Raw genomic sequence first — 15,704 nt, 5'->3', positions numbered from 1 at the left:
GCTAACCGCCGAACTCCCGAACTGATTACACTGCAGAGCCACAGGCGCCTCGCTTTTCTCCATTCTCTGGGTCAGGGTGAAAAAAAACTTGCTGGTATTAGCTGGCCTGCTGGGAGCACCTCTTCTTCACTGATAAGCAAGATTTGTGTGTCATCTTTCTCAAGCTGTATAGATTTCTTTCAAAACAAGTTGTTCCAGAAAGGAAACGAACACTTGCATTCACCTGAATTAAAAGGCATGGGATTTGCCCGTAAGGATAAATTCTGTACAGTAAGACAGGAAGAAAGGCACCGCTGGGAATCAGACCCAGGATCTCCTGTTTACTAGACAGGCGCTTTAGCCAACTAAGCCACGGCGCCGGCAAAGTGCTGTCCTTTGACAGCCACATGGACACGTCTCAACTGCTCTGAGACATCTGCATTCGGTGTGGACCGAGCCTGCTCGCCTTGCAAGTTTCCTCATTTACATGCGATAGCTCCACCACTAAGAGAAAGGATGAGAAATGGCTTTTATCTGGCACTTTTCATGTCAGAGGATCTCAATCTGCTTTCCGTGTACAAGAGGATGTCCAACTCATGTAGCTAAAGACGTAGACGACAGTGCTCCACTGAAATCTTGATCTCACAACCCTCGGCATGACTCCTCTGTGTTCTGCTTTAGACAAAGGGGGGAAAAGACTTCTTTCATCACACGTTTTGCACTGTTTACGGTGTTTGCAGTGCTCTTTCTGAAATGAAAACCAGGAATCGGCACCATATGAGGTGAGACTAGATAATATTGGATCAAGTAGCCTCGCCATTCCATGCGTGACGTGCGCAAAGTGTAATTCTTGTCTTTATAGTGTGCTTGTTAGAGACTTAGCTGGCACCCAGAGCGCTTTAAATCCGGGAGTCAGCAGCTCAAGACAATAGAGCTTCCTTCGTCTATGTTTTTTGCGTGAAGGGGGAAACCATGCGTGTGCTGCAAACGATCTTAGTATCGAAGTGCCGTCCCACATAACCGATCCGAACAATCTGCTTTACAGAGGAGCACTGCCGGAGCTTATCGTTGGCAAACTGAAGACCAGGCTGACCTCTTCTGTGACTCTTGAACACTGAGTCTCAAGGTTGTGAATTCAAGCTCCACGCTGGCGGGAAATTCCACCTCTACATACCCGACCACCACTGCATCACACAGCTGCCAGCGCACCTCACCGTGCCAGACCACCACTGCGTCACATAGCTGCAAGCGCACCTCACCGTGCCAAGCCACCACTGCATCATACAGCTGCCAGGGCACCTCACCGTGTCAGGCCACCACTGCGTCACACATATTTCAGCGCCATATATTTCATGGATATTATGGAATATAATGGATGGATATCTTAGTTATCTTTCTAGTTCACAGGTTTGCATGCATAATTTAATTTTGAAAGCCACTGAGACATCAAGTACTACTGTTGTATTTATGAAAAAGAAACAAAACAAAAAACATACTAACAACTGTGCCATCCTACTCCTTAGTTAATACATTTTATTATTCATAAACAGTTAACATTGTTAGCAAAATATTTTGAATTATATTTAACCCTATTTTTTCTTTAGTTTTGTATTTAACTTATTATATGATAGTCAGACTTAATGTATATTTGAACAATGAAAATATATTTTTACAAGATGCGGGGGAAAGTGCAACAGCTTATTACAGTGCTAAATTTAATATTATTGATTGCTAATAGTTTATGCTAACACCTAACTTTCTTAATTAGATGTATTTAAAACAGTGAACTAAGTGTAACATACTATTCAGAAATACAATCGAAAATAGTTTTGTGGTGTTTGTATGGATGAAACGTTTCTAAAATGTATAACGTAACAAAATTAAAGACGATTAAAATCTGTAATCTTTCCACTTGTAATGTCATTAGACAGAACAACACGTTTCTGGTTTGTTTTAATTAGCTAGTATTAGTTAGTAGTTAGTAGTTTTAATTTAATTAGTATTGCAATTCGCACTGATTCCCTTGCGAAGATATGGACTTAAGAATATTCGTGCCTGGTCAAAAAATGGCATTAAGCACTTAAAATTTATATGGTTAATAATAGTAAACTGTAACATGCTGTAACAAGATCGGTTAAACTGCGAAGAAAATGCTTTCAGAGAAAATGTTTCAGGTGTGAAGAACATAGATCTCCAATGCAATTTCAACCAAACCTGTTCCCACACACCCTGCCCCCACTACCATTAGAATATACACAAAGCACTGAAATCTTTCGAGCTAATGATCAAGTGACCCGAGAGAGAGCGAGAGAAACACCAAGGGGTGCGGAACCAGGGAACTATTTACCCCACACACACAGGATGGCAGGAATTGAACCTAGGACCCCAGTGCTGCAAGATAGCAATGCTAACCACTTCGCCACCATTATAAATGGATGGATATCTTAGTTATCTTTCTAGTTCACAGGTTTGCATGCATAATTTAATTTTGAAAGCCACTGAGACATCAAGTACTACTGTTGTATTTATGAAAAAGAAACAAAACAAAAAACATACTAACAACTGTGCCATCCTACTCCTTAGTTAATACATTTTATTATTCATAAACAGTTAACATTGTTAGCAAAATATTTTGAATTATATTTAACCCTATTTTTTCTTTAGTTTTGTATTTAACTTATTATATGATAGTCAGACTTAATGTATATTGGAACAATGAAAATATATTTTTACAAGATTTTACATTAAGCACTTAAAATTAATATGGTTAATAATAGTAAACTGTAACATGCTGTAACAAGATCGGTTAAACTGCGAAGAAAATGCTTTCAGAGAAAATGTTTCAGGTGTGAAGAACATAGATTTCCAATGCAATTTCAACCAAACCTGTTCCCACACACCCTGCCCCCACTACCATTAGAATATACACAAACATTTTAGCGTTTCATTCTGAGCAGAAGACCCTCACACCTGAAGAGTGCTGGCTGTGACGAATTAAACCGGTTTTACAGGTTTCAATCACAGACCATGTGACATGGGAGTCAGTAAACTAACACACAGCGCCACCGGATTTGATAACGCTATAAAAACGCTATAAAATAATGTGACTTGGCACAGAACAAGTTTACAGCACAGTACAAAAATAAATGCTGACCATGACTTTAGAAGCATAAATTGCCTTACACTCAATTTAAACACAAGCTGTCTTTAGCCCTCTAAACTGGTTCATACAGAAATGTAGAGATCCAGGCTCAGAACACACAGCTTCATTAGCGAATACATATGCAGGACAACTAGAGAAGACGTTTTACAGAGAATGGATTTTTAGAAACATCCCATCAGTGACATCACTGAAGTCAACTCCTAGGTACTGTAACTGTCGTGTGGATAGTTTCACAAGAATCAGACAAAGGTTTAAGCATCGCTTGTTCTAGATAAAACTGCAAAAAAAAAAACCAACAACCAATAATTAACTTCTTTGCGGCTCTGTTTGCCCAAAACATATATTCACAACGTGAAATCTAGAAAATAATATTACGTAACCAAAATCCGCAATATGGAAACAGAACCTGTGTAATTGTTGATAGATGATGTACTCGTAACATTTTTTTCAAGACGAACTACAACATTTAAAAAATGACTTGTATGTACTTGATATCTCTAATCAATCCACGGGTCCCAGCACAAAATGAAACTAAAACACATACCGTTTCGCGCTTCTTATTAGTTGCTCAAAAGTAATTTGACCGTATGGAATGCATAATATAAACCTAGAAACATGAGCAGTGTTTGTGAGCAGTATTTAAGCAGTATTTGAGCAGTATTTAAGCACTGTAGTATCGGTGTTAAGACATACCGTTCAAATACTGTAAATCAAGTTAAAAATATCTCAAGACCGATTTTTGTCATAATGAAACCATGTTTCGTGTATGTTTTCTTTTTCATCTTGAAATAACTCATTTCTAAATACCTTTTTCACTGTTAACATCTTGCAGCAACTCTGCAACAAAATATACACTCTGACAGTTCATCCTGCTACCAACATTAAATAAGATTTAAATAAGATTTCTATATTTATGTCTGTATTTAGTGGTTTCATTAGTGACAAAGGCTAAACTTTCTTGGAAAAATGTATTTTATGTGTTGCAGAAAAAACTGACTTGCTTTAACAAAATATTTTACAAATCCTTTCACCTGGCATTTTCGTAGTTAGAAATTATGCAACGTTCTGTTAAAAGCAAGGGAGTTTTTATGTCCGTTGCAGTTCTTTTGCAACATGAATTTAATTATATCGTTATTAATTTCTTGAGATACGCGATTCCATATTATATTCCCTTTTAATCAAATTCTAAAAGTATGCTTGTTGACTCCGGTATCACGTTAGTTAAAGACTTCGAAGCTTACAATGTTTAGGGAGAAATGGAATACTGGTGTGTATTTTTTTCTTTAAAGTACCGAGACCAGCCATATACTGTATGTTTATGTTCCAAAATTAATATAGTTTATGGCCTTCACACGCGTTACAGTATGCTCCTATTCTTTTTATGCTCAGCTACTAAGATTTCCCTTCAGTGGTAAAATTAGATATGAATATTCAATACTTAACTGGGCACAGTTAAGACATTAAATATACATATACATACTGTATACAGTACAGTTTGCATACGGTAATATGTTTATGTTACGTGATTAAAAAATAAATAAATACAAATGAAAAGTCCAGCACCAGCTGGATTTGAACACACAACCTGCCAGTTGGTAGTCACGCACCTAGACCAGTAGGTTACAAGACAGCTCGCATGAACAGGCAGGCGAAACAGCCCTACAGAGCCCTGTCGCAGTACATGGATATAATCATACCGTTATTAAATTCTTGAGATACGCGATTCCATATTATATTCCCTTTTAATCAAATTCTAAAAGTATGCTTGTTGACTCCGGTATCACGTTAGTTAAAGACTTCGAAGCTTACAATGTTTAGGGAGAAATGGAATACTGGTGTGTATTTTTTTCTTTAAAGTACCAAGACCAGCTATATACTGTATGTCTATGTTCCAAAATTAATATTGTTTATGGCCTTCACACGCGTTACAGTATGCTCCTATTCTTTTTATGCTCAGCTACTAAGATTTCCCTTCAGTGGTAAAATTCAATATCTACAACGGGCACAGTAAAGACGTTTACAGTAAGTCTTTCTACGACAGACCAATGGACCACGAGTGCCCCTGTCGGTCAACCAATCACGCACCGCGGTATTTTGCGTCATCGCGTGTCACGATGCACGAAGCCGTAGCCAATTACCTCCGGTACGTGTCTGTACCGCGCACTTTGAATGGCTGCATCTGTAAGGAGATTGGAAAATATAAGAGTGTCTGAAACGTATAAGTACAGTACAGGTGGACGTAAAAGTAGTTAGATAAACAGTTTTTGTATTTTTATACAATTAGTTGCAATAGTGGAAACAATTTGGATTTTTTCGAATGTCTCGAAACCAGACATGCTGAAATGCTGTAGGTTTAGAATCGAGACTGGGGAGAATAACGTCTTGTGAGAAGATCTGTTTACCTAACGATTAGATCCTGTAAATCCCTTGTAGCCTCCCTAAGTCTGTCCCAGTCCAGTGGATAAAAATGTATTGTTAATGGAGTGTTGGTTTCTCTGTTAGGGGATACTGGACCACTACTGTCATGCTTGTTTCACTCCTCTATTCAACAGTGTGCTATAGAGTAATGTATATGGGGAGACGGCAGGAAGCCACAGGAGTATTGGGGCAGCAAGTTTTACTTGCCGAGTACCAGATTTTAATGGGTGGTTTTATCCCAGATCTATTGGGTTGGAATATTATGCATTACAAAGAATGACTATCCAGAACAGGGTATCACGTGGCTTCAACTGACTGTGATCACTCAGTATGTTGATGGTATTCTGAGTTCTTCCCCTGACGAGGAAACCCACAAGTCTGAGTTGCTTCAGCTTTAGAGTGTCTAATATTAAGCAGTTATAATAAGGCCCTTTTGTGTCGAGCATTGTGGAATTTTAACAGGGCCAGGGTGCAATGTTTTTACGGGGTGAGCACAACTTTTAACAGATCTGCTTAAGGGGGGAGTGCAGTACAAGGACAAGATTGCCTTGGTTCCAGCAGCAAAAGCCACCTGTAATCATTTGAAACAAGCTCTCTTACAGGTGCTGAGACTGGGGTTTCCTCAGATGGATCAACCATTCCTTTATATGTAAGTGTGGACAAAGGGTTACTGTATATGTATATAATGTATGTATTTGTTGCATGTAGGCCACAATTCTGGATGGCTATGGAGAAATAGGATTCTCTCACAACGGCAGGGACTCCAGTTAAGAATACTGGGCTTGTCTCTGAACTGATTTGTAGTTTTACAGCTGCCGACAGAAGCAGCTTGAGTAAGGTGTAAATAACACAATAAATAAAGAATTCCAGTAACTCAAGGTAACAACCATGCAGATGCAGATGCCAGACGAGCGGCACTGGGAGAGCGGGAGTCTGAGACCCCTGTGAAACCTCTATTGGGGAAAGGGGAGAATTCAGGTTGAGGGCTTTAATAGATGTTTAATAGTGGTTAGAACAAATGTGTAAAAATGTGGGGTTGTATAATGATGGGATGTGGGCTGGCACATACCCAAGTGTATGACAAAGATGATCCCGTGGTACGGACAGCCCTTCCCCTTGGATACTGATCTAGGGGCATACTACACTGGGAAGGTGTGCCAGGCTGTAATTGTCTCACTAGGGGTAAGTTAGAAGTCACATTGCCCCCATCACCCACAGTCTGAAAGACCAACTAAGGAAATATCAACTGAAGGAACACCGTGGGTAGATGCTCTACCTGCAGTCCTGTGCGGTTTGCGGGCTGGAGCAAACAGAACTGTGAGACTGAGCCCATTTGAGATCATCACGGGCAGCCAAAGAAGCTCCCTGGAGGCCAAGTTTGGCTAACGCACTGATGAATTAACTAACTCTCTATTAAAGTATTGTAGGTTTGTTAACTGAAGCAGTGCACAGGGCTCGTGAACAGGTGCCGGACGCTTGGGGACCTCCAGTAGAGGGGAGACATGACCGGATACCTGGCGAGTGGGTGTAGGTGAAGAAGAGATACCCTGCCAGACGTTGCAATCCTGCTGGGAGGGACCATATCAAGTGCCACCAACTACTGACTGTGCCATCTGAGTGACAGGATGAGATCGCTGGATCCGCGTATCGCACTTTCACCGACCCACGGCACCAGAGACTGAGTGAACAGAAAGAAGGATGTTGTTACCGTTTCTGTGTCTGATGCTTCCTAAGACCAACAGTGTGCTTGTTAGGCCAGAGGAGCATTACTGGGGATATGGTATCAATACATCCGGGTGTTGGCATATCTATAAGCCAAAAAATTATAATCGGAGTTGGGTCGGTACTGCTGTTCCAAGATCCTGACGATAGATCTCCACATGGCTGAGGTCTGCGTTTGGGTCCTGGAGTAGGACTTTATGTATTTGTAGGATTAGGGTTGTTTTATATGTATAATTGTAACTATCACTTGTACAAAAACATCAATAACATATTGTTGTAACTGTGGAACACACAATGTCATGGTAATGCATGCCTGTACATCTAAAAAGGAAAGATCTGCCCTGACATTGTATGTGTAAAAATAGGCAGTCCTGACATATGCCATATTTTATAAGGGGGGAATGAAGTAAGAGATAAGATGTAAAAAGGGTTAACTTAAGTCAGTTCTGCCTGAAAATTAGACTTCTAAGCAACAGGGGTGTTTATGGCAGGAAAGGGGGTTAACTGATAAGGATGCGAACAAGGAACCCCCTGGGGGCATAATCTTAAACTGACCATTTGGGCCTCTTAACTGGCCAAATACCATGACCCCCCCCCCCCTTACCATAACATTGAATGATGTCTGAAGCAGCAAGCAAGGACTATATAACCTAAAAGTTTGTACCGGCACATCGAACAATACTTCGGTTTTGTTGTTTCTTGCGGGAAACAAGACTTCGGCTTTATTGTTCCTTGCATGCAATAAACTCATCTGTTTTACTTCATCTTGGGATCAAGAACCTTATTCCTTCTGTTACAACAGTACCAAACACACGTTTCTTCTGTAACCGGAGCCGATCATTTGCAATTGGGCTGTGCCGACAGACCAGGACGAGCTTGTCGGCTCAAAAGCAGCGCAGGACCTGCAAGTACAACAGAAAGATTAGCATCCAGCGGGGGCCTCTTAGTGAGCCCAAGATCTCATCAAGAATCGGCTCCAGCAACAGGGCTGGGCGCATTGTTCCATTCTCCGACCACTCTCGGTGTAAACAAGTCCCTCCTGGTCTCTGCTTGAATTGCACTTTCCTGCGTTTGCTTTGGTGTAAGTGGCTTCCCCTGCATGGGCGAATGTGAAGAAGATCCTTAGTAAGTCATTGAAGAAAACCGAGAAGAGGTCGAAGTGGCCTCTGTCGTTCATCAACGATCCAGTCAGGCAGTACTCCTCTGTAAAGCGCCGTTCGTTCACATCGATTGGCTTTTTCTTGCCTTCATTCGTGCAAGTAGTAAAAGCAGACGCCCCTATTCTGCCGTGACCCGGATTCAAACCGGGGTTGTTGCGGCCACAACGCAAAGTACTGACCACTATACGATCACAGCGAATTACCGATACACATGTAGCAGGGCGGAAAAGGATGTGCTCTCTTCGTGTGACATAATTCGGAAAAGTCCTGACGTTGCATTTCAACTGAGCCCCAGTATACATCGACCCTTCGACACTCTGAGTGACAACTCTCTTGCGTGTTCTCATATTTATGTAGTTTTCTTGCATGATGCCCGGAACAGCAGGGTTGTGTGCTCCCATATGGTTTAGCGGTTGTGATTCCTGGTTTTCACCCAGGCGGTTCGACTCGGTTTTGCCTCCTGCTTTCCAAAAGATCAGCACCGTGTACGAAAGAGCCGCATTAAAACTACTCGAACGTGCAAAACGTGCGAGAAGAGGGGGCGTTTGTTTCCAACTGAAACTTCTCGCGTGTGAGACGAGCTGATCATCGCTGTGGGAGGGTTACTCTGGTAGACAGGGCTGACCTTCGGCAATAGGATTTATAGTCTCCAAGATGATATTTGCACTTTCTGGAGAGGCGATTTTCTCCACTTCAGTAGCCCGATTTCGTCGATTGCGTGGAGAGGGCTGTAGAATGTGGCGCCGCCTTTCCTGCTCCGTCCATGACAGGCGTGCTGGTCTCTGGAGAGAGAGCACGGTCCATCAGCGCACTCCAATAAAGGCACTGGAAGCAGCTGAATCGCATTGGCGAAGCTCAGTGCTGGGCCGCTGGACACGTCTTACCACCGTTTCCGTAGTGTAGTGGTTATCACGTTCGCCTCACACGCGAAAGGTCCCTGGTTCGAAACCGGTCGGAAACAGACATCTTCTGTCGCCAGGCACAAAAGGGGATTGTGGATTCGTCTAACGCTGTGGTCGAACAGACCCACTCACCTCTTAGTGTGGCGGGATCTGCACAGTGCATGTCACAGCGCATCCTGCTTTCACTTCAATGCGCGTCCTGATGTACCCCAGTCTCCCGCGTGACAGGTGGGGACAGGTGACAGGTCCTATACTAACGAGGAAGACATCGCTCTCTCCGACCCCCGGAATCGTGTCCCGACCCACCGTGCTGGAAGCCGACGCGTGCTGTGATTCCTTTACGGAGCAGAAATGTTAACCCAGGAGCCGAGAGATAATTTCAGCATGTCGCGTCTGAACGGAAAACACAAACGACCAACTCGGAATGACTTGCCTTTGACGCTTCTCAAAGCGTTCTTTGTGCATCGAACAGACCCACTCACCTCTTAGTGTGGCGGGATCTGCACAGTGCATGTCGCAGCGCTTCCTGCTTTCACTTCAATGTGCTTCCTGATGTCGAGTCGTGTGCCGTGCGGAGGCTCTGAAAGCGAGAGCAATGAAAAGGTGCACAATGCTGTGAAAGAAAACAGAGAAGTGAAAGGCAGTCATTTCTCTAAGGAGGTGAAAGAAAAGCTACTCCCCATCGGGGAATCGAACCCCGGTCTCCCGCGTGACAGGCGGGGATACTTGCCACTATACTAACGAGGAAGACATCGCTCTCTCCAACCCCCGGCATCGTGTCCCGACCCAGCATGCTGGAAGCCGACGCGTGCTGTGATCCCTTTACGGAGGAGAAATGACAACCGAGGAGCCGAGAGATCATTTCAGCATTTTGCGTCTGAACGGAAAACACAAACAACCAACTCGGAATGACTTGCCTTTGACGCTTTTCAAAGCGTTCTTTGTGCACGACGACTGCGCCGCCTAGCAGATACAAATGGGTTGTACAACTTTGAACTAGCAAATGGAAGAGGGCTAAGCCCCCTCTCTTTTAGCCCAGGTTCGATCTGTCTCCCAGAATCACCAGGGCGCACACACACACACACCCGTGCCGTTGAAGTGCTCTGCTTCATTTCTAAGGGCAACTCAACATTCACTCCTACCCCGAGTGCGGAAAAGACAGCATCCCCAGCAACAACAGCTCAGGTCTCTGCACAGGAGCTAAGCTGCCCCCATCTCCTCTGCTCTGCGGCTCCTGCGGAGTGGAGTCCTGCCTGGAGCCGTGTTTGCAGGCGGCGGCTCCCCGTGCCCTGTCTGTGCGTCGTGTCCAAGAGCTCCTGGGAGGAAGAGAGAGCCCTCCCACTCGGGGGCTTTTCCACGGTCTGTGTGAGGAGGGGCGGGTGTCTCCAGTAGCTTATCGAGCGGAAGCCTGGGGCGGCGGAGAGCTGTGATCGTGCAGACCTTGAGGTGTCACCTCTTTGTCTGCTTTCCCGCCCCCCCTCCGCCCAAGCTCTGCTCCAAAGTAGCCCGGCAACCCCTCACACCTGCACGTGTCACAACCTAAGGTGCGGTCATGAGACACCCATGGGGTGTCGTTCTGTTCTTGCTAATTGTTTCCTGCCCGTCGCAGGCAGGAGTCCATGCGAGGAAGATGCGCTGGACAGAGCTCAAAGGGCGCAGCTGGGTGGCTTTCCTTCTGAGTGACGTTCCTGCAACACTCTCCCGCTACTCTTGGTGCGCTCATGCCACAACACAGGAAGGCTGGAGCAGGTGGCTGTGGGCTTTGTGCACTGCCGAAATAGCTCAGTTGGGAGAGCGTTAGACTGAAGATCTAAAGGTCCCTGGTTCGATCCCGGGTTTCGGCATTTTGTTTCATCGCGCCCTTTGTTCCTCTCTCCAGCGCCCCCTTCCTAAAGTGACGCGTCCCTTTCTCAGCCCGAAACGCAAGCGAGACACCAGCAGCGGTCCCTGCAGGTTTCCGTAGTGTAGCGGCTATCACGCTCGCCTAACACGCGAAAGGTCCCCGGTTCGAGACCGGGCGGAAACAGCCTCGTTTTGCACGCTCCTGTACTTCACAGAGGTCTTGAGCGACCGGTCATTTGTTCCCAATGTATTTCCGGTGCCTTCGTGCACTCTTGTACCAAACGCACGTTCCTTCTGTACGCGGAGCCGATCATTTGCAATTGGGCTGTGCCGACAGACCAGGACGAGCTCTGTCGGCTCAAAAGCAGCGCAGGACCTGCAAGAACAACAGAAAGATTAGCATCCAGCGGGGGCCTCTTAGTGAGCCCAAGAGCTCATCAAGAATCGGCTCCAGCAACAGGGCTGGGCGCATTGTTCCATTCTCCGCCCACTCTCGGTGTAAACAAGTCCCTCCTGGTCTCTGCTTGAAATGCACTTTCCTGCGTTTGCTTTGGTGTAACTGGCTTCCCCTGCATGGGCGAATGTGAAGAAGATCCTTAGTAAGTCATTGAAGAAAACCGAGAAGAGGTCGGAGTGGCCTCTGTCGTTCATCAACGATCCAGTCAGGCAGTACTCCTCTGTAAAGCGCCGTTCGTTCACGTCGATTGGCTTTTTTTTGCCTTCATTCGTGCGAGTAGTAAAAGCAGACGCCCCTATTCTGCCGTGACCCGGATTCGAACCGGGGTTGTTGCGGCCACAACGCAAAGTACTGACCACTATACGATCACAGCGAGTTACCGAGACACACGCGGCAGGGCGGAAAGGGCTGTGCTCTCTTCGTGTGACATAATTCGGAAAAGTCCTGACGTTGCATTTCAACTGAGCCCCAGTATACATCGACCCTTCGACACTCTGAGTGACAACTCTCTTGCGTGTTTTCTCATATTTATGTAGTTTGCTTGCTTGATGCCGTGAACAGCATGGTTGTTCGCTGCCATATAGTCTAGCGGTTAGGGTTCCTGGTTTTCACCCAGGCGGTTCGACTCGGTTTTGCCTCCTGCTTTCCAAAAGATCAGCACCGTGTACGAAAGAGCCGCATTAAAACTACTCGAACGTGCAAAACGTGCGAGAAGAGGGGGCGCTTGTTTCCAACCGAAACTTCTCGCGTGTGAGACGAGCTGATCATCGCTGTGGGAGGGTTACTCTGGTAGACAGGGCTGACCTTCGGCAATAGGATTTATAGTCTCCAAGATGATATTTGCACTTTCTGGAGAGGCGATTTTCTCCACTTCAGTAGCCCGATTTCGTCGATTGCGTGGAGAGGGCTGTAGAATGTGGCGCCGCCTTTCCTGCTCCGTCCATGACAGGCGTGCTGGTCTCTGGAGAGAGAGCACGGTCCATCAGCGCACTCCAATAAAGGCACTGGAAGCAGCTGAATCGCATTGGCGAAGCTCAGCGCTGGGCCGCTGGGCACGTCTTCCCACCGTTTCCGTAGTGTAGTGGTTATCACGTTCGCCTCACACGCGAAAGGTCCCCGGTTTGAAACCGGGCGGAAACAGACATCTTTTGTCGCCAGGCACAAAAGGGGATTGGGGATTCGCCTAGCGCTGTAAACGAACAGACCCACTGGACCCAACTCTTAGTGTGGCGGGATCTGCACAGTGCATGTCACAGCGCATCCTGCTTTCACTTCAAGGCGCGTCCTGATGTACCCCAGTCTCCCGCGTGACAGGTGGGGACAGGTGACAGGTCCTATACTAACGAGGAAGACATCGCTCTCTCCGACCCCCGGCATCGTGTCCCGACCCACCGTGCTGGAAGCCGACGCGTGCTGTGATTCCTTTACGAAGCAGAAATGACAACCGAGGAGCCGAGAGATCATTTCAGCATTTCGCGTCTGAACGGAAAACACAAACGACCAACTCGGAATGACTTGCCTTTGACGCTTCTCAAAGCGTTCTTTGTGCATCGAACAGACCCACTCACCTCTTAGTGTGGCGGGATCTGCACAGTGCATGTCGCAGCGCTTCCTGCTTTCACTTCAATGTGCTTCCTGATGTCGAGTCGTGTGCCGTGCGGAGGCTCTGAAAGCGAGAGCAATGAAAAGGTGCACGACGCTGTGAAAGAAAACAGAGAAGTGAAAGGCAGTCATTTCTCTAAGGAGGTGAAAGAAAAGCTACTCCCCGTCGGGGAATCGAACCCCGGTCTCCCGCGTGACAGGCGGGGATACTTGCCACTATACTAACGAGGAAGACATCGCTCTCTCCAACCCCCGGCATCGTGTCCCGACCCAGCATGCTGGAAGCCGACGCGTGCTGTGATCCCTTTACGGAGCAGAAATGACAACCGAAGAGCCGAGAGATCATGTCAGCATTTCGCGTCTGAACGGAAAACACAAACGACCAACTCGGAATGACTTGCCTTTGACGCTTTTCAAAGCGTTCTTTGTGCACGACGACTGCGCCGCCTAGCAGATACAAAGGGTTGTACAACTTTGAACTAGCAAATGGAAGAGGGCTAAGCCCCCTCTCTTTTAGCCCAGGTTCGATCTGTCTCCCAGAATCACCAGGGCGCACACACACACACCAGTGCCGTTGAAGTGCTCTGCTTCATTTCTAAGGGCAACTTAACATTCACTCCTACCCCGTGAAAAGAAAAGACAGCGTCCGCAGCAACAACAGCTCAAGTCTCTGCACAGGGGCTAAGCAGCCCCCATCTCCTCCGCTCTGTGGCTCCTGCGGAGCGGAGTCCCGCCTGGAGCTGTGTTTGCAGGCGGCGGCTCCCCGCGCTCTGTCTGTGCATCGTGTCCAAGAGCTCCAGGGAGGAAGAGAGAGCCCTCCCACTAGGGGGCTTTTCCACGGTCTGTGTGAGAAGGGGCAGGTGTGTCCAGTAGCTTATCGAGCGGAAGCCTGGTGCGGCGGAGAGCTGGAGGGTGGGTGTCAGGGCCATACGACACTTCTTTACGCAGGGAGTGGCAGGGGTGGGATGTCAGGGCCATATGACAGTGCTTAACGCAGGGAGTGGAGGGGGTGGAATGTCAAAGCTTGACGTCACTGCTTTATGCAGAGAGTGGCACGAGTGGGATGTCAGGGCCATACGACAGTGCTTTATGCAGAAAGTGGAGGGGGTGGGATGTCAGGGCCATACGACATTGCTTTACGCAGAGAGTGGTGGGGGACGGATGTCAGGGTCGTACGACAATTCTTTACCCAGAGAGTGGCAAGGGTGGGATGTTAGGGCCTGACGACACTCCATTATGCAGAGAATGAAGGGGTGTGTGTTAGGTCCATAGGACATTTCTTTATGCAGAGAGTGGTGGGGGTGGGATGTCAGAGCCTGACAACAGTGCTTTACGCAGAGAGTGGAGGGGAAGGTATGTCAGGGCCTGACAACACTGCTTAACGCAGAGAGTAGCAGGGTGGGTGTCATGGCCATACGACACTGCTTTACACAGTGAGTGGCGAGGGTGGGATGTCAGGGTCGTACGACACTTCTTTACGTAGAGAGTGGCGGGGATTGGATGTCAGGGCCTATTGACACTGCTTAATGCAGAGACTGGAGGGTGGGTGTCAGGGCCATACGACACTTCTTTACGCAGAGAGTGGAGGGGGTGGGATGTCAGGGCTTGACGACACTGCTTTATGCAGAGAGTGGAGGGGTGGATGTCAGGGCCATACGACACTTCTTTACGCAGAGAGTGGCAGGGGTGGGATGTCAGGGCCTTACGATACTGCTTTACGCAGAGAGTGCCGGGGTGGGATGTTGGCGCCATACGATACTTCTTTACGCAGAGAGTGGTGGGGGTAGGATGTCAGGGCCTCATGATACTGCTTTACGCAAAGAGTGGTGGGGGGTGGGATGTCAGGGCCTGACGAGACTGCATTATGCAGAGAGTGGCATGGGTGGGATGTCAGGGCAAGAAGATACTGCTTTTCGCAGAGAGTGGTGAGGGTGGGATGTCAGAGGCTGTTGACAGTGCTTTACGCAGAGAGCGTAGGAGGCGGGATGTCAGGGCCATACGACTGCTTTACACATAGAGTGGCGGGGGTGGGATGTCATGGCCTGACTGTACTGCATTACGTAGAGAGTGGCGGGGGTCGGATTTCAGGGCCTGACGATACTGCTTTACGCAGAGAGCAGAGAAGGTGGGATGTCGGCGCCATACAACACTTCTTTACGCAGAGAGTGGTGGGGGTAGGATGTCAGGGCCTGATGATACTGCTTTACGCAAAGAGTGGGGGGGGGTGGGATGTCAGGGCCTGACGATACTGCTTTACGCAGAAATTAGCAGGGGTGGGATGTTAGGGCCTGACGATACTGCTTTACGCTGAGAGTGGCAGGGGTTGGATGTCAGGGCAGTAAGACACCGCTTTATGCAGAGAGTGGCGGGGGTGGGATGTCAAGGCCTGACGATACCGCGTTACGCAGAGAGTACAGGGGGTGGGATGTCAGGGCCTGACGACACTGCTTTATGCAGAG

At 47.1% G+C, this 15,704-nt stretch overlaps 1 long non-coding RNA gene and 4 other non-coding genes across 5 annotated transcripts in view; 3 read left to right on the top strand and 2 right to left on the bottom strand.

Moving 5' to 3' along the window:
- Nucleotides 1–15,704, top strand: part of LOC148638367 (uncharacterized) — a 244,654-nt gene that overhangs the window by 70,791 nt on the left and 158,159 nt on the right. The window lies entirely within an intron of this gene.
- Nucleotides 10,020–10,091, bottom strand: trnad-guc (transfer RNA aspartic acid (anticodon GUC)). Its single transcript has one exon. It is a non-coding gene; the product is annotated as a tRNA-Asp (tRNA).
- On the top strand, nucleotides 11,116–11,188 carry trnaf-gaa (transfer RNA phenylalanine (anticodon GAA)). Its single transcript has one exon. It is a non-coding gene; the product is annotated as a tRNA-Phe (tRNA).
- On the top strand, nucleotides 12,711–12,783 carry trnav-cac (transfer RNA valine (anticodon CAC)). The gene has a single exon. It is a non-coding gene; the product is annotated as a tRNA-Val (tRNA).
- Nucleotides 13,405–13,476, bottom strand: trnad-guc (transfer RNA aspartic acid (anticodon GUC)). Its single transcript has one exon. It is a non-coding gene; the product is annotated as a tRNA-Asp (tRNA).

Source organism: Lepisosteus platostomus (assembly GCF_059453375.1).
Source record: "Lepisosteus platostomus isolate fLepPlt1 chromosome 5 unlocalized genomic scaffold, fLepPlt1.hap1 SUPER_5_unloc_1, whole genome shotgun sequence".
In the NCBI taxonomy this organism is placed as follows: Eukaryota; Metazoa; Chordata; class Actinopteri; order Semionotiformes; family Lepisosteidae; genus Lepisosteus; species Lepisosteus platostomus.
Note: the sequence above shows the minus strand (reverse complement) of the source record. Positions and strands in the feature narration are given on the sequence as shown.